The sequence below is a fragment of the Macrobrachium nipponense genome, chromosome 31, assembly GCF_015104395.2.
Source record: "Macrobrachium nipponense isolate FS-2020 chromosome 31, ASM1510439v2, whole genome shotgun sequence".
NCBI lineage: Eukaryota > Metazoa > Arthropoda > Malacostraca > Decapoda > Palaemonidae > Macrobrachium > Macrobrachium nipponense.
In genome coordinates, this window is record NC_061093.1 from 55,179,406 (window position 1) to 55,204,269 (window position 24,864).

The following is a 24,864-nucleotide window of genomic DNA, read 5'->3' on the forward strand; positions in this document are numbered from 1 at the left end:
AATATTTTTACTCATTATTAATATTCTATATCCCTGCGAAAGCTTGCACTTGAAGTCAATAATGTCCTTTTTAAAAGTTTGTTGATAAGAACGCTTTTACATATTGAATAATAGTGGCGTTTTTTTTTTGATTACGAAATATTTGGAAGAGCATCTTTGAATTATCAGACTTTGTATGCAAGCTTTTTTTTTTAAATGATATGACTCTCTCTCTCTCTCTCTCTCTCTCTCTCTCGTCTCTCTCCTCTCTCCTCTCTCTCTCTCTCTCTCTTATCAACTTTTACAAAAGATGCAAGTCTCTCCCTGTATGTCTATCAATGTTTATGTTCGTGCAAGCTTCCTCAGGCGTCATAAGGCCATATGCTGCCCTGAGGCATTGTACTCAGAGGTTGTTTGCATTCACAGACTATGAATTCACACCGAGGAGCCATTGAATTCCAGAGGAAAGGCGACAGACGCAGCATAAGAATTGACGCGACGTAAAGAGAAGAAGAAGAGTAGTACGTGCCTGGCAATGCGTGAATCTCTAATCAAATACAGAGCTCTCCGATCACTAGGCTATATGCCATCAGCGGTCATGCAGCTGACGTGACATCTGCAGAGATGAAACCAACTACACTTCCATGCGAAATTTATGAACGTTGCTATTATTCGAAATGTGCACATATCCAGGGGCGGATTTAGGGTGTGTTGGGGCATAAGACAGTGACGTCACTTAGGGGGTCTTCTAATTTATGGGCGAGCAAAGAGGTTCCTTACACTAGGGGAGAGGGTTTCCGGGATTTATTTTCTAATTGAGCACCTCCAAATATTATTATTATATATTTTATTTATAATTTTTTGAGATGAAGAGAATACATCTGATTTTTTATGCATCCAGTACTATGGATTATTTATCTCGTGAATCATTCCTTGTTGATCTGCAGCTATAAAAAGTGTTGTATAACTATTTCACAAATGAAAGAATCGACGTTATGTTATATATGTGAAAAACTGGTTTATTTGTGTTAATAAGAGTATTAGCCACTTATTATGCAATGTTAGGTTTCATATGGGACTTTTGCGATGATCAGAAGCCAACCATTTTGCATGTTAGCTGTTATTTACATCAACAGCAGGGGATAAAACATATTCATGTTCTTGTTAATGATAATAATTTAACAGTGCGACGATTTGAGAAACCTAAATATTTATAATTCGGTCATTTCTTTTCTTCGGAAGGAAGATAAGAGAAGACACTCCATCCTTCTCTTCGTAACTAGTCTTGGAGCGACGGTGGCGCCTTTAGCGGCCGGTGCGTCAGTTGAAGAAGAGAGAGAGAGAGAGAGAGAGAGAGAGAGAGAGAGAGGAGAGAGAGAGAGAGAGAGAGAGAGTGAGTTGCTTCGTTAGCAATGCAATTGCCCGTTTTTTATAGTACGAGTTTTCGAAGACTTGATTCGACCCCGTTAGTGATATTCTTTTTATTTCTATTAAGGTGTTGGTTTAAAATCATTAGAAGAAAATTGTAAAGAATTACATTTGAGTTTGTTTGTACTTTTAACTAAAATAAAATTGAAACTAGTAACATATAACCTACGTAACATTACTTATAGTAAAAAATGATAAACTTCGTTACATACATGTTCATGGACTCCACGAATCAAGGCAGTCATAACCGCCTGAGGTTAGTGTTTGACGGGAAACATTACGATCACCAACACTTTGCAATCCTAATCATGCCGAAAGCTGAAAAGAGTTATCGTTCCCAAAGATACAGGAAAGAATGGTTAAAAAGAGAGTTGGGCTAAGGGATGTTTATCATCAGGAAGAAGTGGGGAAAAGGCTCATTGTACAGTGTGTGACAAAGAATTAGTGGCTGGTAAATCTGAACTCGTTGGGCATACAAAAACTTCTCATATAATGGCGAGCTAAGCAAGTACACCTAATCAAGTCATGCCGATGACCTCATTTGTAGAATTAAAGGATGATAACAGAATTAAGGCAGAGTTGAATGTTGTAGCTATGATTAGAAAAAATCTTTCCTTCAACTGTCTTGATGATATAATCAGTTAACATAAACTTTCATTTTGTAGCTGATGATTCAAAAACAATAGAAAATATGACTTGTAACCGAACCAAGGGGACATACCTCTTGATCGAATGCTTATCGCCCTATGCCACATGAAAAGCTAATGCAAGAAATTAGTAAGGCTGGGGAATTTCAGTACTGTATGATAAGGCAACAGACATAACAATGAACAAAACATTTTGTGTTAATCTAAGATTTTGAATAGTGAGACATTTGAACCAATTACTCGTTTCTATCGTCTCATACCTGTTAAAGATGGTATTGGATGGGACAAAATAGTGGGTTATGCTTCTGATGGTGAAAATTTAATGCAGGGAGAGAGAAATTCGTTGTTAACTAAATTGAAAGAAGCTGTGCAGATTTATTTGTCACGAAATGTTTTTGCCACACATTTCACTTGTTGCAGGACATGCATGTGATAAAGCTCTGTCAAAAACTGCTGATCAGTTAATCCATGACGTTTATAACTATTTCAAAATTATCTCCCAATCGGCAAGAGAGGTTTTGAAGAGTTTCAGCACTTTTGTGGAATGTGAACCTCATAGATTTATTGAAGCCTTGTCAGACAAGATGGTTGTCAATCTCTCCGTGTGTAGATCGTATACTTGAACAGTGGTCTGCACTAGAATTATATTTCACGGGAGAAGCTAAGCTATTGCAGCAAAAGATTTGCCAGCAGACGAATACTTCAAGCTGTAAAATCCCTATATATCAAAGCCACTCTTGAATTTACCAGCTTTGTTCTTGGTGATCTGGTTAGCTTAAATGCACTCTTTCAGTCTAACAGCTTTAAAATTCATATGCTACTACCAGAAAGCGAAAGAGTCCTTAGGATGTTTGGTTCAAATTATATGAAAAGGGAGAGTATTAGCTTCAAGGTATCAACATATGAGGATGAATCAAAATGGCTCCCATTGGATAAAGTCTATCCTGGTATACGCCAATGAAACCATGTCAAAAATGAAGCCTCATGAATGAGAGAGCTTTCTTTCACGGTGTAGGAATTGGTATAAGATTGCATGCTGCGAAATTCTGAAAAGGATTGATGTGCTGGATCCAGTCCTTGCAGCACTAAAAGATGTAAACCATGAATTAATTTTGAAGGATAAAGCTGAAATAACCTCGGCAGCGGTCTTGTTTCGGAAGCTACCACGTCTACCTGATGCTGATGTGCAAATCATAGATCGACAATGGAGATCTATCTTAATTGATGAAGAGGTTAAGAAAGGCGGATGGGAAAATAAGAGTATTGTGGAGTTTTTGGAAGAATATGAGAGGAGTGCCTTCGTACAAAGAACTGTCAACTTTCATGCTCAGCTAACAGCCTTAGCTCAAAGTACGGCAGAAGTTGAAAGAACCTTCTCTAAACTTAATAACAATAAAACAAAACTTCGAAATAAACTCTCAGTTAAGACATTGGAATCAATAATCAAGACATGTGAGAGGTTCCCATCAAACTTTGTCATTGTGCCATCTTTACGTAGGTTATATTCAAATGCTAGATTACGGTACTTTGCCAAATATACAGATAACGAGAAAAATTGCGTTCTCGGGGAGGCTTAATCAAATGGATGGATTTCTACAGGATTATAACAATTTGTAATATGGTGAGTGTTCATTTATTTAATCATATTGTTTATAATTACGATTTAGCATCTAACTTTTGGTTAATTCTTAATCTCAGTGTATTTGTACTTGCTTTTCTTAATGCTATGTTATCAAATTTTGGAGCGTAGGGAATGTAGGGGAAAATCACCTTGGGCTGAGTAGTAATTAGTCACGAAGGCGTGGCTACACTTCACGACTGTCAACATTACCCTACTGCACTAATTGTCATCTACCTAATTCAAGAAAGGAAAGGCCGTAGTTGTCATTTTCTGGAATACCCAATGACACGGAAAAGGCGAGTGAGATGTTTTCAGTTACATTTATGAGATATATTTTGATTGTTATTCTCGTTGTTCCTTTGACCAAAGAGACCTCTCTCTTGCTTTGGTTGTTTTGTGTTCTTTTTCTAGACACTACAATGGCTACTGAGTGTTGCTGTAGCCGTAGATATAGAGTGGAGAGATTTGACAGTATGATTAACCAAACCAGTTTGTGATTTGAACTTCATGGCGCCATCGCTATTTGATATTAGGTATGTGAACAATGACGCAACTCGTAGTCACGTGGTTTCTTGGCATTTCGTCAAGACTGTCAACTGATTTATGCACCATTTACTGAATGCAATATCTACTGTATGCAGAAGTAAAAATATTTAATTTTGCTGGTATATTTCTTTTACAGTTAAGCCATAAAGTTTTGAAGATAGGTATGGCCACCCTACAACATTATGATCATGGTCAATAATTGATCATGCATTGACTGCCATTTTTTCAACAGTCTTGAAAGTTTGGTAAATGATCTTTGTGTAGCATTTACCAAGAACAATATGTAGAAATAGGGTAAAATACCGAATGGCTGGCCTTTACCGTAGTGCGACCACCTACCCGAAAAATAACCAACACGTCCTGCAACCCAGGATAGACGTTAGTCAAGAGCCAGCGTCCGTCGAAGTCTCCGAAGTCACAAATTAATGCCATAATTTCCAAATTTCTGGAAGGTGGTCACACTATGTAGAGGTAGCCATTCGGCATTTTATCCTAAAAATATTCATTATGTCTGTTGTAGTTTTTTTTTTATACACTTGAGCAATACTCAAGTTCTGTGCCTTTCTTACCACCCTAAAATTTAGTTGTATGTTTGGGTATTTCCTTGGAAATTGACTTTTTTGTATAAACATTTTGGTTGTTTATTAAGAATGTACTGTTATTATTTTGTCGGTCCTGTGCGGAGTTTTTGCTTAAGGTGCGTTCACACGGTCGAACAATGTCCGACGGACAAACATTGTTACCATATCATAGGCGAAGCAGGGTGACGTTATAAGCGTTGAAACGATGGAAGTAGATCTGGCAACAAACTGTGGTACCAGATGAGGTTGTATACCACTGTTTTTACTCTGCTCACAAGGCAAAGACCGGCAGATAATTGTTAATTGGTAATAATGTTTGTCCGTCGGACATTATTCGACCGTGTGAACGCACCTTCAGAATTACCTTCTACTCTGTAGAGTCAGAACTAGCTAATTTTTATCGTTATTTATTCATGGGTCAAACTGCCAGGCAATAAAATTTGACAACAGTGTGCTAAAATAATTGTCATCTTGAACGCTGCTATCTCATATAAATTTGATCCACAGTCATAGTAATAATATAAGAAGAAGCTAGCTTTAATAGCCTGATAACTATTAAAAGCCAAGTCGTGAAAGTCATTTGTGTTACAGTGCTCAGATGGAGCAGTCTTAATTAAGTGATCATCCTGGCAAGACGTTGTCCAGCGATCTTCGAGAAGTCGCGAGCGCCTTAATCACTGAAGTATTCATTTAGGGAAAGTCCTTTTTAAGATATGCATATCTAATGATGGGAGAGTTATTTCCTATGATGTTGTTTAGATGAGAAAAACAGTAAACCTCCCCCCCCCTAACATTCGTGTAACTCACAATCCTCGGATTTTTCTATGGACCATATACATACCCATTATTCGTGGAAATTTTGCCTATTCACTGTATTCATCACTGAGAACTATTCACAAATTACTGTGTTTTCATATAATTTTTGTGACTAAACGAACTTTTTTTGTGATAAAACTATTAAAATACATGAGTATAAGCAGTTTTTTTTTTTTTAACTCAGAATAGGCAGTTCTAAGCATTTAGAATTTCAAAGTGGCTTCAAGTAGTCACGGATTTGAGCTGTTTGTGGGGGGTGTCAGGTACCCATCCCTAGTGAATAGGAGACCGTGTTATGGCTGGATATCAAAACTAATCCATCATTCACAATTACAGGAAGTTAATATCAGTCATATGTTTATTACATATACAATGCAGTGTCATATCTTGAATGTAATTAAAATTAATTTAGTAATCTAGATGTAGTATAGAACTTAGTCTGCAACGATCCCTTGTGATTTGAAAATGCTCAACTTATTATGAAACGAGCAGTAATACTTACCCTTTCTAAACTCTTTGGTGGTATTCCTGAAATGGAGATGAGAAACAAACACCTGACAATGAAGTGGCCATAACCGCTATGAGCTTACTGGACTTGAGAAGCGTACTAACACTTTTCTATGCTACTCGGTTTACAAAAAGAATTGTCATTTAGGATTTAAACAATCAAAAAAGAATTTTATTGGGAGAAGGATGTTTTCCTCTTCATTACAGGCTGACTTACTGATATGTTTTTTTTACTTTGACATTATTTGGTGACTTTTTTTTTTTTTTTTTTCCTTAGTTAAAGTGTAATTTTTACTTTGACCTCTGGCTTAAACTAATTTTGTTTGATTGTCCGCATTCATAATTTCTTATTGATGGGTGGGGGAGCTCATACCTAGGTCCGACTCAAAACGTTGAACTTAGTAGTTGTTCTGAACTAAATAAGATATGGCTTAAATTGCTTTGTAACCTGGAGGAGTGTTAGGACAGATGGGTTACCTCTTCAGACCTAAAATTTGCGTATCTGACTTGGTTGAGCGAGACTAAGAATTATATCAAACCTTGCCCTCAGTCCACAGTCCATTCTCGACGTACTGAGGGATCTTGAAGGTTACCACTTGTAACAGAGTTGCATTCACTCCCTGTAGTTTGTTTGCTGGGTGAGAGGCGAGTAAATTTCCTTTAAATTTTGATGACACCCATTTTCAAGAACCAAACAATCACCAGTCTCAATTACAATTGTGGAGTATTATGAGAATAAAAAAATTCAGTATCTCCATGTAATATTACTGGTGACCTGTGCATTATTTTTGAATAATTTTTTAACTATCTCCATGAAATATAAGGCTTTTTGTGTATCAAAGTAAATAGCTAATATTATTTGCATTCAAATCTTTTGCTGATGCAATCTTCCAAATGGGATAGTGAATCTATAGTAAATCTGTTAGCCTGTGATTCAAACTGTGTGGTGGTAGGCTTAAATATACTATATTTTACATATATGCCATACAAGTGGTTCATTTACCATTGCTTGATAGGGAAATTGGTCTGTAGCTGGTTTATGTACTTTTGGGTGTTTTCCTGGTTTGGTTACTGGAATAATTATGACTACATTAATCTCCCATATTAAAAAAGATAAAGTGTATACATACACAATATCCTTATACACAACACACAGCACGGTAGGTAATGTACCTAGGGTACAGTACCCTTCTATGATGTTGGATATTTTTTGCAAAATACGATTTGCAAACTTTTTTGCAGTTTTATCTTGCGGCAAGTTTGTTTTTATAGTAAGTTTAATGGGTTTGTTGGGAAAAGTTTAGTGGGTTTGTGATGGAAAAATCTAGTACTATTGATTTGTTATTTTTAAAAGTAAGTTGTTTTGCTTTCCTTTTTTATGAATGATATTTTTAGGGGTTTGTATGGAAAAATCTAGTACTATTGGTTTATTTTTAAAAAGTAAGTTATTTTGCTTATTTTTTTTTTAACTTTTATTGAATGATTTTTTTAATGTTTGTTTGTTTTGTCTTTTCTTTTTTGTATAGTTGTGAAACTTCTCCCCTACATATGCTAGTTCTTGCCCTTATGAATCTTGCTTAACAGTTTTGAAAGTGCCTGTAAAAGTGTAATTAGGATATTATTTTCAGTTTTAAGAAGGCTTATGTTAATGTGGTAAATGTACTGAAATCCCTGGTATTTAAGAGTTCAGTGTACAGACATATTTGTTTGGACTGAAGTTCTGGGAAAGTGGTATTGCTGTTAACTAAAATATAAAAGTTTTGTTACAGTGGACTATATTGATTATTGCTATTGATGATAAGCATATTTCTTATTTCTATTGGATTAAAGACCATAATGTTGCAAAGGGCAAAACTGTACATATTAATTTGTTACTTGCTGTTGATACACGTTTTTATTGGATTAAAAAGACTCTAATGTTGTAAAGGGCAATATATATGCGTGACATTCTAAGTTATTGATTTGCAGATAGAGGGTAATTCTTTGATATGCAAATTTCATACCTGAGTTTGTGTGTTGTGCTACACAATTATTTTGTTTGAAGACCCAAATGTTGTAATAGGCAATATGTGTGTGTTTCTTTGTAGGTTCATATTTTCTTGAAAATTCCTTATTGTCCAAGAAAATAAAAGTTCATTGTATTACATGTTTAGACATTTCATTTGTATACAGTCATTGGTCTGATTTTGGCAACCTTGTGTTGCAAATAGACTAAAATTACCATTGTATGGTTGTGTAATAGTTCCAGAATAAATTATCATTGTTGTACGTGGAACAACCCTTCAGTCTTAACAACAGGATAATCTAGCGCCAGCTGGAAACCAATAAAAAAATAATAAAAGATTGTAAAGCAAGCAATCTGTGGCATCTGGAACTCGTGCGTATACAAGGTGGAAGGTAGTCATCGACTGGGCTTGGAACCTTGTGACGCATCAGCCTTTCTTTGACTGCCTTGTAGATTGGTTGCTGGCTTTTGTGCTCTCCTTCCCAGGCTGGTTTCTTTGTTAGCCGGATTTATTTGTGCTTTGCCGTCATTGTGTGTGCGCGCGCGCCTGGTTGTCATTTATCCGGGCTTTCCAGGGTTTCCATGTTCCAGGTTTTACTGACCTCCATACAACTTGCAGTTGGTGCCATTCCAATTTTTGTACTATCTCTAACCCTTGACCAGAATGTTGTTCCTGGTCTCTGTCGCAGTGGAAGGCTTTTTACAAGAAGAGGGAGCATCATAGGGTACTTACTTTTCCTACCTTGGGAAGGTTTCTCGCCACCCTGAGTGACATTTCGGCACCCCCCTTCTTCCTGAATTTTTTCCTCTGCTACTTTTGACGCCCTGTCTCCTCCTTTTCCTTCATTGATTCGTCTTTGGAAGTATCGGGAATTGCAACAGGATGATTTTGTGTATAACTTTGCCCCCTGTGGCACACCTTTGTCAACCACACATCAAGAAGTTCCACAAGTTGGTAGGGTTCCTATCTCCTCACGGCTGGAGATGTGCATCTCTTGCGAGTGAAAGGCTTTTCTTGCCGACCCGCAACAGAGATAGATGTCTGGGATCTCAGAAGATCATCTATGTATACAGCCATTTACCAGGGGAAACTGGGTTCTCTCCAATCAGAAATTCTATTCAACAAGGGAAGAAAGGCATAAATGTCCAGGTTGTCCCAAGGGTGTTGCAAGATGTCTTCTGCCACAGCCCCATTTTCTCTTGTATTGGGCAAAGATCTACTGCTGGCCTTCCCCACAAATTGAATATCCTTTCCACTACCAGATGAAGGGACCACTCTGTTCCCAGCACTGACGATGACTCTGCTTGTCTGCCAGAACGTTCCTCTTGCCTGGAATGTATGGCTGAGACACGAGTGAGTCAGTTCATGAAGTTGACAGGAAACTAGCTTCCTGTCCTGTTCTTTAAGTGAAGAACAGCATAACATTTTTGTGGCGTTCTGTCTGCTTTAACATGTTGCTACTGAATTTATCATCCAATAATGGGATGGGTTTCAGTCACTTTTTACTATTATTTGGTCATGCTTACCTAGCTTTGTTCTGTTTATGAGGTATTTTCTCAAACAATCTGAAAAAGAAAAAAGTGGCACTACACAAGCATTACTAATATAAATCCTGATGATCTGAGTAGCAATAAAACAGTTATTAAAGTTTGGTTACTGTTTTACTGTGCATCAAGCTGTATTCACAAGACAGGTTGACATTAATCTTCACTGTGATATAATATAACAATACATACATAAATAAATTACAACCCTACAAGATACCATACCTGTACAACTGTATCTTTCAGTATACCAGCTAAATAAAAAAATTGGCTTAGTATACAAAATCTGGAAAACGTAAAATTTTCTTATTTGCAAAGACACTTTTTTGGTCTGTTTAGCAAACTATTTAAAGAACTTGTGCCATGGTGTTTCGTCAGCTGAATAAAATTTACAGATTAGCCACATCAACTTGTAATTTATGAACACAAATAGAAGTAATCCTCTCATTATAAAATAACCACACAGTTCCAATATGGAACTCTCAACTTTTACTTTCCTCAAATACATAATTACATCTATACATAACCAACTTACTGAAACAATAGAGCTTTGGTACTATATATACTTTATATAAATATTTCTCTTGTGATGGTACATGAGTAGTTTAAGTTGAAGAAGTTGTATAAAAAATATATTACAAATTAACAACAAGGAGTTTCTCATTACAGTCTTTCTTCAATAAGATTACACTCATATCAGAGGAGACTAGAATCAGTTAGAAATTTGGAGAGGGAATCTCTAAAATCTACAAACACAGCTCTTTTGGTAGCTACTTTATCACGGCCTCATAACACTAGATGTTACCTTTTTTCAAAATTAAACATCTTACAAAATGGCCCAGTTAAAAGGATAAACCTATTTAATAAAACTTAACATTTTAGTCCTATATTAAGAAGCCCTGATGCCTGATGATTGCCCAGCTTCAGCCTCTCGAATTCATACAAAGCTGCTGCGTGTCAAAGGTCGAATGAACACCAGGAAGAGTTTTGATTTCTAACATTAACTATGGTGGTGGTGAGGAATGAATGTCCCTATCATGCCTGTGGGGCACTGATGCTAATGTGGCTCTTTTAAAAACTAAATCAATGCTCTTCCCTGGGAAGGTGTGAACTGAAAGTGTAGAAGTAATGAAAGTATACATTTTATACCATTAAGAATTAAGTACTTCTAGAGAGCATTATCATATCCACAATGAAGCTGTAAGTTTGAAGGCAAATCTTCTTCTGGTAGTGAATTCCGACAGGGAAAATAAAATTCACTCTAGTTTAAAAAACATTGCTTCAAGAAGTAAAGTATTCCTTGTAATATTAAAACAAAATTCCTTGTAATATTAAAATATTACTGAAGCGCAAGGTAACTGCATGGCCCATTTTATTCTGTAATCTTTAGTTAATACAGCCCAAAAATACTGTACTATTAACAAAAATGAATTTGCTACATGAATAATTTTAAATACATTCTAAAACCCAAATTCAACAAACTGCCAAATAATAAAGTTATGTGATATTTAAATTAAATGGTCCCCTCCCCTACAACTAAAAAAGACCATAAGCAAGGGAAGAATAATTTAAAGATTTCGAGTATCTACTGTTGCTCCTTGTTATGAAAAATACACACACATACACAGGATAATAATTTCATGTGACAATGACAACCTCAGCAGGTTACAAATTGATTTTTTTTTTTACTGAAAGTACAAAATTAGAGTAACTGAAACTATATTTAAACAGCCCTTGTGGCAATTACCCTGAGAACAATGTATTGTTTCCAAACAATATTGATGTAATTACAGCATCTTTCAATAAACTTAGCCCATTAAAGTGTTAATCTTTTAATGGAGAAATGTTATTATCTTTTTGAAAATAGTTTTCAAGCCTGTAATCATCACTCAAAAATAAAATCAACATGACAACATGCAGCTACAATCTTGAATCTGCAGCACCCGAGGAGGTGTAAGTAGTCTGATGATTTGATTTGAACTTGACTCGAGTATTAGAAAATGAATTAATTGAAGATACAATGCGAGTTACAGCATGTAGAAGTCAAGTGACAAAAATACAGGCTGAAAAGTTAATCAATACAGTCAGCCCTTGAGAGAGGACTGGTCCCATGTCATGACGAGTGGACCCTAAAATGTGCACAAATTCATATCCCTGATATAAAATAAGGTATCTTTCCTCTTGCAGGTTATATGCCTGCGTTTACCTAGCCTAGGTTTACCTAATCTATGCAGTAAACACAGAATAGTACAGTACAGAAAATATAAATTGCTTTCAAGTAATGACCAGTGTGAGAAACTATAAACATAAAAATTAACATCTTTCTGAGCTGCAATAAGCATGGCATTCACCCTTAAATTACAATGAATTCAACAATGTTCCTCAGTAAGAACCTGTAGCATCAGTTTTAAGCAATCGCTATGTAAATCTATGTTTTAAGGTAGTAATGAAAGTGCAAGCAATCCTCTTGTTTTATGTATTAAACTAAACCTATTTTGTTTATTTAAGGAAATCCATAAAATTTTTTCTGAATATTTCCAAGACACGTTTTGTCCTATTATTTGGATTCCTCTAGCTTGGTGCATGGCAAAATCTATTGTTATGTTTTGCTGTGCATGGCAAATCTATGCTATGTTTTGCATCTTGGAAGCTCATGAAATTTTTTCTAAATATTTGAAAGACATTTTTCAGATATGCATACACAAATCCTCACCGAATATAGGGCTGACTGTATATTTTTATTTTTTACATATACCAATATCTTTTTACAGTGTTAGTAAAATAAATAAAAAGAATGAAATTTCATATTTCTCAATAAATTATTAAAAAGAGTAACAAAAAACAGACTTTGAAAGTCATCTTGGCATCGAGAGGCTGATAAATGTTGACCAATGTATGCAAAACTCAACAGGCTAGTTACCTGAAGATACTGTATTTTCACTTCTTGGATATACATGTACTGTATGTATATACAGTATCCATATATAGGACCACCATGCATAACAGGGCTACAGATAAACTTGTGCTGTCACTGTCACTGACTTTGTCACACAGAATAAATGTAAAGAATGTTATCAATGGAAAGGGAGATGTGATGACTATAAAATACTATAATTTTTTAGGAGCTGGAAGCTTCACACAAAATTAAAATTTGAAAAAAGTATACCTTGATCAGATATTACATACAGTACATTTACACATGCACTCACACACACACACACAAATACATGTATACAGTACATAACAGAGGGCAACTAAGCAGCACCATGTATCATGAATAGTGTAGACCCCAGAATTTATATGACCTGCATCCCAAAGTACGTATGTATATCATGCTGGCAACTTATTTGTTGCTAACAATGTAACAGGAGCAGTGCTGTTGTGTGTTTACACTAAAAGCCATTTTTGTGGACATGCAAGAAAAGTACATACTTCACTTGGGGTTTTCTGTAATCTCTTCCAATAAATAAATTGCAGTTTAAAAAATTGTACTAATTCAATAATTTACAGTATTGGGAAACAAAACATTTGTTCTTATTTGTCTGTTGTGAGGAAATTTAATCTTTTTTGCAAGTTTCATATTTTTGCCAATCACGTATAGAAAACGTGTTGACGCTAAAGGCAATGAAGCTTTTCACATGTAAGCACAGTGAAAACTCGTATCTCATTTTTAGTACTTTTCATACAATATACCAATTACTTTTAACATGACCATCACTATACAGGTAAGCATCATTTAAGCATTGCATAAATAAGAATGCTTGCAAAAGAGTAAGTGTATCCTAAAACAATTATACTGGATGAGGAAAACTATGAATCATAGTTCAAGGTAATATACAATCAAAAACTAATGTTGAGTACAAAGCATGAAAACTCAAACTGTATAAAATAGCATGTGAGAATGCGTTATCAGTAATATTGCTTAGAGAACACATCAGGAAAAAGATGAAGTACAGTTACATATGCACAATGAATCTGGAAAATAATTCAATCATTCAGTGCCTTTCCTTTTAAGTGAGGACTTTTTTATTTGAATAACAAAATATTTACTGGCAAAAGAACTTGAATCTTGTGGCTGAGCTTCTCTCTGTGCTAAAGCATGTACATAAAAGAGTACAGTTTATGTACTCATTGTACACAAAAGGACTAGATAAGAGATCAACTCAAACTGAACAATTTCTCGTAAAGCCATATATACTTCATCAGCTTTGTGGGTGAAGCGCATTAATTGAAATTAGTAAAATAAATAATCTATATATGAAACTACATTATATTCCCTAACTTACAGCTCCATAATGAAACTGCTGTTGTGCTACGAATAGGAAAATGTGTAACTACCTGATAGCTTGATGTCAAGAGCCAGATACCAAAACATACCTTCAAAATTTCAGTAATTTGATTTCTACATCAAATGCATTAGTAAGTGGTAATCTGATCTTCATAAATACCCAATATTTCTAAGAAGTCTAACAGAATTTTAACTATGTGAAACTTCACATAAAAGAAACCACCATTTATATCCAACTTTCTGTTAAAACTTCCACACTTTTTCCATACTTGCATATTAGATAATGGTTGATACAAAAATTAACTGCATGAGATGCAATACTTTTCCCGGGAATAAAAGTAATTTCTTTTTCACATGTTTAACCACTGATCTTCTTGATTTTTGAGTTTCACCAATTCTGTGGTAAAAATTAACAAAAAATACTCTTAAATTCTCTGGAGGCATACAATTTTTTCTCCCAAAGGCATTACTTACAGTCTATGAGGGATTAGCAGATGGGGGACGAGCTACAGACCAAACAATGAGGTGAGACCTATCGCCCTCTGCTCAAGATTCTGTAGATGTCTCTGTTGCTCCATCTTCCTCACCCTCACCTGCAATTTAGAATAATATTAACTACAAAACACTGCTCAGGTGTAACTAATGCAGTTTACAGAGTAGAGAGTTACTGTGTGAAAGGATTTCAATTTTAAATCAAATTTTAGAGAGAGAGAGAGAGAGAGAGAGAGAGAGAGAGAGAGAGAGAGAGAGAGACAGAGAGAGAGAGAGAGAGAGAGATGAGAGAGAGAGAGAGATTTATCAACCGTATTATGAAAACAGAATCTTATGATGGTTTTTCCTTTCTGCATTCCATATAAATTTTCAACAACACAATTACAAAGAAAACTATGGTAAATTACTGTCGAGATTCTTAATGTGCGACCCTAAATTTCTGAAACTTGAAATCAGTTTCATGAAAAACTATTTTACAAGGCTAGCTTTGATTCACTTTGGTTTATAAATGATACAGTAAAGAAAACTTGAACATTTTCTACACACAAGGTAGGAAAGTGGATCATAAAAAATAAAAATTTAAAAATTACCTACAGTCACCCCCGCTTTCGCGGTCTCGCAATTACTGGCAGGAAAACTTGTCCATCGTGGATTTATCAGAGCAATCTTCTGTGTTTTTATATTTTCGCAATTAAATACCTAGGTTTGTATGCAATCCCTTCCAGAATGTCTCACGAAGTCCAAAACGTACAAAATCCAAACAATAATTCCATCAGGAATAATGTAAACCCAATTAATGCGTTCTAGACACCCAAAAAATGACAATTTGTCGAAAATTGCATTTTTCCTAACTATACAAACCTGAGGTCCTTTAACAATAGGAAGTAGCTAGCGGCAGCTGGAACGGTCGTAAGCTTCGAACAAGGGGAGAACGGTAGTTAACTGCTTGTCCGACAGTTGCGTGCCGCGCGACTGGGAGGTAAACAAATCACTTTTGCTTTTGGCCCATGCAAAATACGCAGAGTGAGGGGTGGCATGAGGAGGGGACTATATGTAAAGGACCTCAGGTTTTGTTTATAGAGAAAAAATGCAATTTTCGACAAATTGTCATTTGTTCCGATACGTAATACAAAAACCATCGGCCTCCTTTAACAATAGGAAGACTCACTTCTTGGTGGGAGGAATCTGAGGTCTTTTGATGAACAGACTGGTGTTCGTCCATCCCTGGAATGCTCCCTGGTCGTAAGAGCGAGGGAGGGATCCAAGCCTCTGTCCGATGATCGGGGTGTGCACCGCAGGATCAATGGTCAGACCTCTGGGCCCGAGTACCTAAGAGAGAGGCAAGCGTATCTCTTCGTACCAGCAAGCAGAAACTTGTTCCTGTTTGCAAGAGGTCAACATAAAGTATGGGTTTGTCTCAAGCTGGCATCCACTTCCTCCCCCTTGGTTGGAGGAAGTGGTGGATATACGCTCCTATCCCTAGTGAAAGGGATAGGATGGGGCTCTGTTGAGTAGCTCACCTGCATCTTGTCCCTTATCCAGCAGGGTGACGACCGTGTCCCTCTAACCACAGGTAGAGGGGAAAGAAAAAGATGGGCAGAGGAGCCAGTCACACTCTCATTCACTCATCCATTCTTACGGTCACACCAGGACTCGATGCTGTTCAGCCTGCGAGGGTCTGGGTTCGCTACACAACGTGTTGAGCAGCCACCACGGGTCCCAAGGAAAAAGATCCAAGGACCTGTGGGCAATATCCCCCGAAGGTAGAAGGAAGGGGCATGTGGTCTGTTGGGACCAGGCCCCTGCCTTCAGTACCCGCGTCACGGAGAAAAGTTCTTTGCGGACAAGGCAGCATCTCCTTCGCATCGAAGGCGGTGAAGTCCTTAGGGGAGGGGATTGTGAACGACTCGAACCAATCGTCAGGGACCGAAGGGTTCTGAGTCTTCGCTACGAAGTTCGGTACGAAAAATCGAGCGTCACGGATCCCCATCCCCATCCCAGGATGCTTGACTTCGCAGGAGAAGTCATGCAGTTCCTCAGAGGGAAAGAAGGGAATAGTCGCATGACCTATCCCTCTTCTCTACTTCGGTGATGTCCAGTACGTATACTGGTTTGTCCGTTTGCCACGAAGTCTCTCGCATCCTCCTATCCCCATGCAGCGAAGTTCTCGGTAGTGGATAGGACACCGACACTCCATGGTGGTGTTCAACGGTATGGGTACTGTGACAAGCTATTAAAACGAAGTAATGATTGCTCTGTAACAACCGAACTAAGTCAACAGCGTAGTTCGTAACTGACTCTGCCGCTCTGACAGCTGCCGACTGACTGCTTTTCGGTAGGAGGCAAGTTGTCCAAGCATCCGAGTAAGTCACGTGACCTTCGCCTTTTAAAGGAAAGGGTTATGCCGAGAGACCAAACAAATAATGTATTTGTTTTGTCACCAATGCCGGACAGCGAGGTGATGATTTCTTCTTTAAGGCATGTGCCCAACAGGCGAAAGTCAATTGCCTTCTAGAGACCGAGGTCCCTGAAGGCAAAACATCTCATAGTTGTTGAATCTCAAGCTAAGGAGAACAACACTATGTACCGTTGAAGACGAAGGTAGATATTGAATGCAACCTACGTCTTCACAGACGAATCGAGAGAAGGATTCTCAAGATTCATAACCTGTGCTTACAAATGACTGAAACGCTAACCGCTATTTCATTGCTGTCCGGTGAGAAGTCGTAGTTTGCAATGAAAGCGGGGCGTTCTTCAGTAATGAAAAACACAGGGGAAAGCCGCCTGAAGAACTACTTCTCATGGGGTGAACATTGGAAGTAGAGCTGTCAGGTCGGAGAGTAGGCGATGTCTTCTGACACATCTGTTAATTCGGGTTGAACAATGAACAATTGTACACCTACGAATACGAGATATTTTGAAGACAAACTCAGATGTCTGCAAAATCATTCGCATTATCGCAGTGCGATGCAGCGGGAGACTTGTACAGACTTCTGTTACCGTGCAGTAAACAGAAAGATGAAAGAGTCCAAAAGATATCTCTGTTGAAAATTCTCGCAATGTCGAAGGCGATGGAATCTAGCGTCACAGCAGTAGATGGTCCTTCATTATTGCGAGAAATTCCCTCCCCGTTAATCAGAGACCTAAGTCCATGATTGTTGGGCAGAGATACGGTTCGGTAGTCAATCAATGCAGGGGAGAGAGAGACATAACTGACAGTGTATCTCGGAGGCCCAGCTGATACTGAGCTGCTATCAGGCAGTTCAATACGCAGTAGCTGAGCCTGAGCTCTCGCTGACTCGTCATCCTGAGTTGCCAGGTAATCCATTATTCCACGAAGGAATGCGTTCGGCTAGACCACCGAGCATAAAAGATATGCTCGAGCAATTATATTTAGGCGAAACGAATTTCGGTAAATATAAAAGTTGAAATGGTGTTGTCGTGACAAAACCATAATTATATAAAATTGAAACTGAAAACTCCTGGAAGTTGCAGGCAACCCCACCCGAGTTGCAGTTCAATTAGAATACTTCTCGTCTAAGTCGCAATCCGTAGATTAATTAGGATATGCGCCTACCCCTCGGACAATTCAACTGCTTAGCAGAATCATGTCGCGAGGTTAATATACGTAGTATATTTGTAGGATTCTGAACAACGATCTCCATCCTAAATTCTTTCCTTCAAGAAAACAAAATAAGGATTGGAGATCGACCACCTTCATCTCTATCAAAGAGAGTGAAGAGAAAGTCTTCCTCGAAGGAAAGCTTCAATGGTGAACAGAATACTAAGACGATAGTTCAAGCCAAACTGGATATTCCCGTACGTTCTTCTCTATTCCAGGTTGGTCGCCTACTGTGAGATAGTCTTCTTTCAGCAGCAGTCTTCTTCCCAATGCTAGAAATTCCAGGAATTCGAGCATAGGCGAGGTTCCCGATTATCGTGTAACATATCGGGGATTCTCGTCTCGCTCACTTTTGGACCGCTGGTCTCGCCTAAGTGTTGGAGATCGTAAAAAACTCGAACACTCTGAATGCGCTAGAAAATTCCGTAGAATTCTAAGCAGTCTGGCGAAACCCCCACCGAATTCGTCAAACGATATCGGCTGGTGGTCCTCTCGATTCCCGTAGAAATCGAGAATGGGGCAGGATCCCTCCTCCAACAACGACCGGGGCTTACGTCAGGTAGGAACCCGAAGGTCCCCCCGGTAGCGCAGTCCCCAACGTGGGATCCTACAGAGAAATCTCTGTAGGATCCCTCCCCTTTCGAGAGAGGGAATGGGGGAGGTAATTGGATACGCTCGCCTTCCCAGTGGAACTAGCAGTTGAGAAGAGTAGGAGCAGCCATCGCCTTGCGGCGATGGCCTCTCAGAGTCTTGGAAAAACGTATCGTCAGGAGAAAAACGTTTTCCCGCCCGAGGAGGGTTACGAACTCTCACTGTAGGTAAGGGTCTGCCGCCACTGTGAACGTCGTCTGGGTGGGGCTGATCGACACCTGACAGGAGAGAGCCGATACCGTCCTCCGACTCATTCCAGTCCTCGTCGAGGTCGAAACCTCTCAGGAGGACCGAAAGGAGTATTTAAATACAGTGTCCGAAGACACGTAGAAACGCCGCTGTCGCAGTAGAGGAGGTGGAAGTAGCTTGATCGACCGGCCAGAACTGAGAGAGCCTTCTTGTCCGGCAGACGAGAGACTACTGGTTCAAGACAGAATCGGCAAGCTACGATCGCGGCAGGACCCACCGTCGGTTTGGGTTCCCTCTCGGGCCCCAAAACGACTCGAGCAGAGACGTGGGCTCTGCTGGTGGGAGCGGCAATCCTTCCCCGAGGTCGTTGCGCTGACGAATCAGCGCCATAACCTCGACAAAGTTCCGAGATCGATGTAAGTCATAGCATCTTGCAGAGTAGGGACCGTCAAGCCCCTCGAACAAGAGCATTCCGAGAAACCTCCCCCTTAAGGAGGAGGAAACTGCGATAGACCCCTCTCGGATTCCTCCTGCCACTTGCGCGTACGTCCTGGTCGGTCCGAAGAGATCGTACCTGGTACTTATGGCGTCGTGACGGGATCGTGCGGGGTATGCCCCTCACGATCACCCCGCTGTGCCTAGCTCTTCCTGGTGCAAACCGAGGAAGTTGCAGGCATGGGAGAGGAAGACATGACGCTCCTCTTTCGCTCGCTGGCAGAACCAGCGGGCTAGGCGGGCTGCAGGCGATCGCCACTTTGCAGGCCTAGTTGAGCCGTTTCCCAGGGAACGGCTGTACCAAGAACAGCGGCCCCGATCTCGTGTGGCAGAGGAGCTGCTGCTGGTCCCCTATCTGCCCGGTCCCTGTGGGAGCGGCGGTCAGGTGACCTGCTAGGCTCGCTGTCGCGGTTAGACCGGTGAGTGTCCTCTCGGCGCGTCGAGCCGCTGGTACCAGCCAAGGCTGGTACCGACGGCCGCGGGGACCCCTTCCTCGCCTCAGCGCATGGCCGGTCGGAGACCGTCACGTCAGCCCGAGCAGCCGGCTGGTCGCTGCGAGAGCGTCCGCTGGCCTGGCGAGAGTCGTCTGCACGACTCTCGCCAGTCTTCTGCTCCGCGCTTCGGTCTTGACGGCGAGCGAGCTCAGGGCGTCAAGACCGTCCACTCGGTACTTCTCGCGAACGAGGAAGCCGAGGCGATATCCTGTTTAGCGGCAGAACCGCTAGAACCAGGCGAGGAAGTGCCAGCCAAAGCTGGTACTCCTCTGGTCCCCGTCTTCTTCTCCTTGGTAGAAGAAGAGACAGGCCCTGTTCCCGAGGGAGCAGGAGGACCAGCAGAAGAGCTCCCCGAATCGCCGGAGCGAGACGGGCCCTTAGAAGGTCCGAAGAGCCTTCTTAGGGGGGGCAAAAAAAAACCCGGGTTACCAGCTGGTCGCTGCAAGAGCTGCCGCTGGCCTGGCGAGAGTCACCTGAGCGGCTCTCACCAGCCTCCTGCTCCGTGCCGGGTCTTGGCGCCGAGCGAACTCTGGCACAACTTGAAAACTTGGCTGCACGGTCTCCCGCGGGAGAATGTACACTCGGGATCTCTCGCGAACGAGAGACCGAGCCGTACCTGGCGTAGCGGCATCGCCGCTAGCACCAGGTGAGGAAGTACCAGTGCTAACCGGTACTCCTCTGGTCCCCGTCTATCTCTTCCTTATGGAAGGGGAGACGGGCCCCGCTCCCGAAGGAGCAGGAAGACCAGCAGAAGGACCCCCCGTCCCACCAGGGTGGGACGGACCCTTAGAAGTTCCCGAAGGAGACTCTTTTAGGGGGGAAGGCAGCCTTCTTCTTCTTCGGCTTATGGGCCTTAGAAGTCGAAGGGGAAGAGGCAGCAGCAGACGATGAAGACGAAGATGACACCTTCCTCGTCAGCTCACGCAGGACAGTCGTCAGGTCCTCCATCCAGGCCGGAGCCGGGGCTATTGCCGAAGCAAACACGGCCCGACTGCACCTGGTCCGGAAGGACCTGGGACTGGGAAGACACACCGTGGGCAGGACCAGCATGGACAGGCACAGGAACCAGGAGCGACAGGACAGCAACCAGCTCAGGAGCGGCAGGAACAGCGGCAGCGGTAGACCCAGAAGGGACAGCCAAGCCAGCAGCGGGAATCACATCAGCGGCAGGTACGGCAGGCCCAGCGATCGCCTCGTAGAATCATCGGCAGCCAGCGGGAACCTGGGTACTGGCGGCCGGTCCATGGGCCGAGCTGCTGGAACAGCGGAAGTCTGGGGCAGGTAACACACCGAAGAAAACAGGCGCGGCGGCAAACACCCCCTCGGTACGGCGGCGGCCCTAGTAGCGGCAGACGGCGTCACCGACACAGCATGGGGCACGAGTGTAGACCAGGCGGGGGGGGGGGGGGTGGGGGGGGGGGGGGGGGGGGGGGGGGGGGGGGGGGGGGGGGGGGGGGGGGGGGGGGGGGGGGGGGAGCGGGGGGGGGGGGGGGGGGGGGGGGGGGAGCAGATAAGCGGCCGTGGTAGTAGTGGAGACCGCCCCAGACCTCGCTAGACGGATGTAGCACCTGCGGTAGCACAGATAGATTAGTAAGAGGGTTCCCTCACGCACGGGGGGAAGACATGCCCCACCCCACCCCGAACGCAAGGAAGACCCCAAATACAAAATACAACAAGGAAGCTGAGCGGGGGGCAGGAAGGAAGACGAAGAATCGGATACCAAGGGAGTCGCGGGAGAGCTTTCCGACGACTTCCTGGCCGACCTTCGCTTCCCCTACCCCCGCACAGCAGTGAAAAGTAATATGAAAATGAAACAGAATACTGCCCTTGCGATTCACTTCATAGAACTTAAAGGGGAAAAGATCAATTCCCGGGTAAGAGCGGAAACTTGATCCAAATAATATGATGCTATCATAAAAGTATATATGAAAATGAAACAGAATACTGCACTTGCGATTTCACTTTCACAGAAAATAATCGTAAGGATCAATTCCCGGGTAAGAGCGAAAATTGATCCAAATTAAATTTTATGCAAATAAATAAATGAAAATGAAAATAATACTGCAATTGCAAATCCATTTTCATTGGCATTCTATCATACAAAATAAAAGGCTCGTGCCGAGCGCAATCACGCTCTCGGTAACGAACGCACAGGCATAAAAATATAATGAAAAGAGTACTTACATTTTCAATTACACACTTTCGCCCAAAATACATGACTCGGGCGCGAGCGCGCCCGCCCTCGGCACCGAGACATAATTTCAAGGGTTCAATTCATGAAAAGAGAGGAAATCGCCACATCTACGGCGATAGCTCCATGTTGGTTCATAATAAGTAATGAAAATGAAAACAGTGTACTTACAGTTTCATTTTCAAGACAAACAAACCATTAGTAGAAAACACAATATAAACAAAGCATACGACGATGAAGCGGGGTAGAGAGTGATGACGAACACGTCCTTCACACCCGCGGCCGAAAGCAAAAGTGATTTGTTTTTGCCGCGCGACTGTCGGACAAGCAGTTAAACTACGTTCTCCCCTTGTTCGAAGCTTACGACCGTTCCAGCTGCCGCTAGCTACTTCCTATTGTTAAAGGACCGATGGTTTGTATTACGTATCGGAACAAATATTAAATAAACATGAATTTCATGGAGAATAAACAGTTTTACATCAGAAGACAGTGAGAAATGAAAATTTTAATCAGTTTGTATTTTGCAGGACAAACCTTCAGGTGCCAGGTGGAAACTTTATTATTTTTAAAATCAACAAAAGCTTGTACAGTGGACCCCCCGTATTCGCGGACTCACACATTTGCGGATTTCTCTCGGGAACGTTTCCCTGCATTATTCGCTGGAAAATTCGCGCATTCGCGGTATTTTTCTATGAGAAATATCCACAAATTCCTGGTTTTTGTTATCAATTCATCATAAAATGCACTTTTTTGTGATAAAAACTATTAAAAAAACCAAGTATGAAAATTTTAGTGTGTTTTTCTTAAGTTTTAACTAACAAAAATAGGCTGTTTTTTAGCATTTTTATAGGGGTTCAAAACATTTGAGGATTCTAACTATTCACGGGGGGGTTCTGGTACGCATTCCCCGCGAATATGGGGGGACCACTGTAATGCCAGGAATCTGTGGCATCTAGCGAACTCGGGCGTAGACGAGGCAGAGGTCTGTGACATTGTGACACATTTAGTCTTTTTTCAACCACCTTGGAGAGTGGATGTTTGCTTTTACTCTCATGCTTCCAAGCCAGTTTTTTGCAACTAATGAAATGGATGAATAAACATTTAAAACATCACTCTTACTTTTATTGAAGATCTTGTTAGCGTATGGTAGATGGAGAGGAGGAGGAGGATGGGTTATTGTTTGGTGAGGGGAATCCCCCCCCCCCCCCCCACAAGGAGGATTCAGGTATCAAGGATCTACCTGGTATTACTACTCTTTGTTTTTTACTGGCACTATTTGGGGTTACTTTTCCCTCTTTGTTTTTTACTGGCACTCGGACAAGCCTGAGAGTCACTGAGCCCCTGTTAAACAATGAAACTGTGCGTACAGACATTTGTTTCTGGCATCTCTTTAAAATTTGCCTAAAGTGAAACAGCACTGTTAGTAAACATGTTGGGAGACACGGATTACATCATCTTTGTTGGGATGATAATTCTCCACAAAATTCTACATCACTGCACTTTGCAAACATGTCCTTAACCATTGAAGTAGGCACATTATGTATGCCCATTTGCTTTCTGAATTTTTCAGAACAACCTCTGCTGGGCCTTAAATTCACTAACTGCAGCACTTATTGTAGGCATTTCTTACTAAGATTGGCAAGCAACATCCTCCAACACTACTACGAGTTAATAATTTCTCACTTTTTTTTTTCTTTACAGAAGGGCTGGTCACTTGGAACTTCTTTGGCTCCATGATGGCTTACTCGAATAAAAAAAAAAAAAAAAAAAAAAAAAGCACAAAAAACAGCAGTTGCCCTTTCATAAAAAAAAGGCACAAAAAAACAATGAACACAAAAGCATAATGGGTCACAAGAGAACAGGATGCTTTGTTTTGGGCGCTTGTACAGGGCCCAGATTTTTATGCTTAAGTAAAAATATATGTTTATTGTTTTGAATCCTGTAGTTTTATGGATAAACGTGAGGTTACTCTGTTATTTAACTTTTCATATTTTCCAAGCTATAATTATTTAAGCATTCCTAATGGTAAATTATGTAAAATTTTAAAAGAAAACATAATGCTTCTCAATCTTCTAAGCTTGGAGCAAAGGGAGGGTATAATTTAACTGTCAATTTATCTTGACCTATTGACTGCAAGGGTAGAATATGTTGTCCACTTGGTAGTCAAATAAAATAGCTATGAAGGATGTTGTCCACTTGGTGGTCAAACAAATAGCTATGAAGGATACTGAAAAAAAAAAAAAATCTCTCTCCCTCTCTCATGCCAAAAGATACTCAAACGTCAAGATGGATATACAGTATATAGATAGAAAGGGAGAGGTTGATTGGATGGATATACTCTCTCTCTCTCTCTGTTATTGGCTAAAAGGGTTAGAAGTATGTACAGTATATATTTTTAAGGGCGAAATGTCTGCGATGACTTTGAAATGATATTAATAATATCATTTCAAGATTCATACAGTAATAGATAATAGTTTAAGGTATAATTTGATCTAGGATGCTAGTTCAAGGTATACGTACATTTGATATTTGAAACTTTCAAGATAGGACTTTATAAGCATTTTTAGAGGGAGGTGTTAACTAATCGTGGGAGGCTGTGGGGTACACATCCCCTGTGAATAGGGGGTTTACTGTATTCATAACTTGGTTGCAAATACAATCAAATAACTAAGGGATAAAAACTATGAATTAGCTTTCATCCATTTTATCTCACATTACCAGTTGAGAATGAAAAAGTTTAGGGAAATAAAATGAGAAATGTAATCTT

At 40.6% G+C, this 24,864-nt stretch overlaps 1 protein-coding gene across 2 annotated transcripts in view; it reads right to left on the reverse strand.

The window, feature by feature from the left end:
- Positions 1-14,515: 14,515 nt before the first annotated feature.
- The window catches only part of LOC135206981 (JNK-interacting protein-like), a 36,890-nt gene continuing 26,541 nt past the window's right edge, over positions 14,516-24,864 (reverse strand). For both annotated transcript variants that reach the window (XM_064238541.1, XM_064238540.1), the window contains exon 4: positions 14,516-14,556. The gene's annotated coding sequence lies outside the window, so the exon portion shown is untranslated. The remainder of the gene's footprint in view (positions 14,557-24,864) is intronic.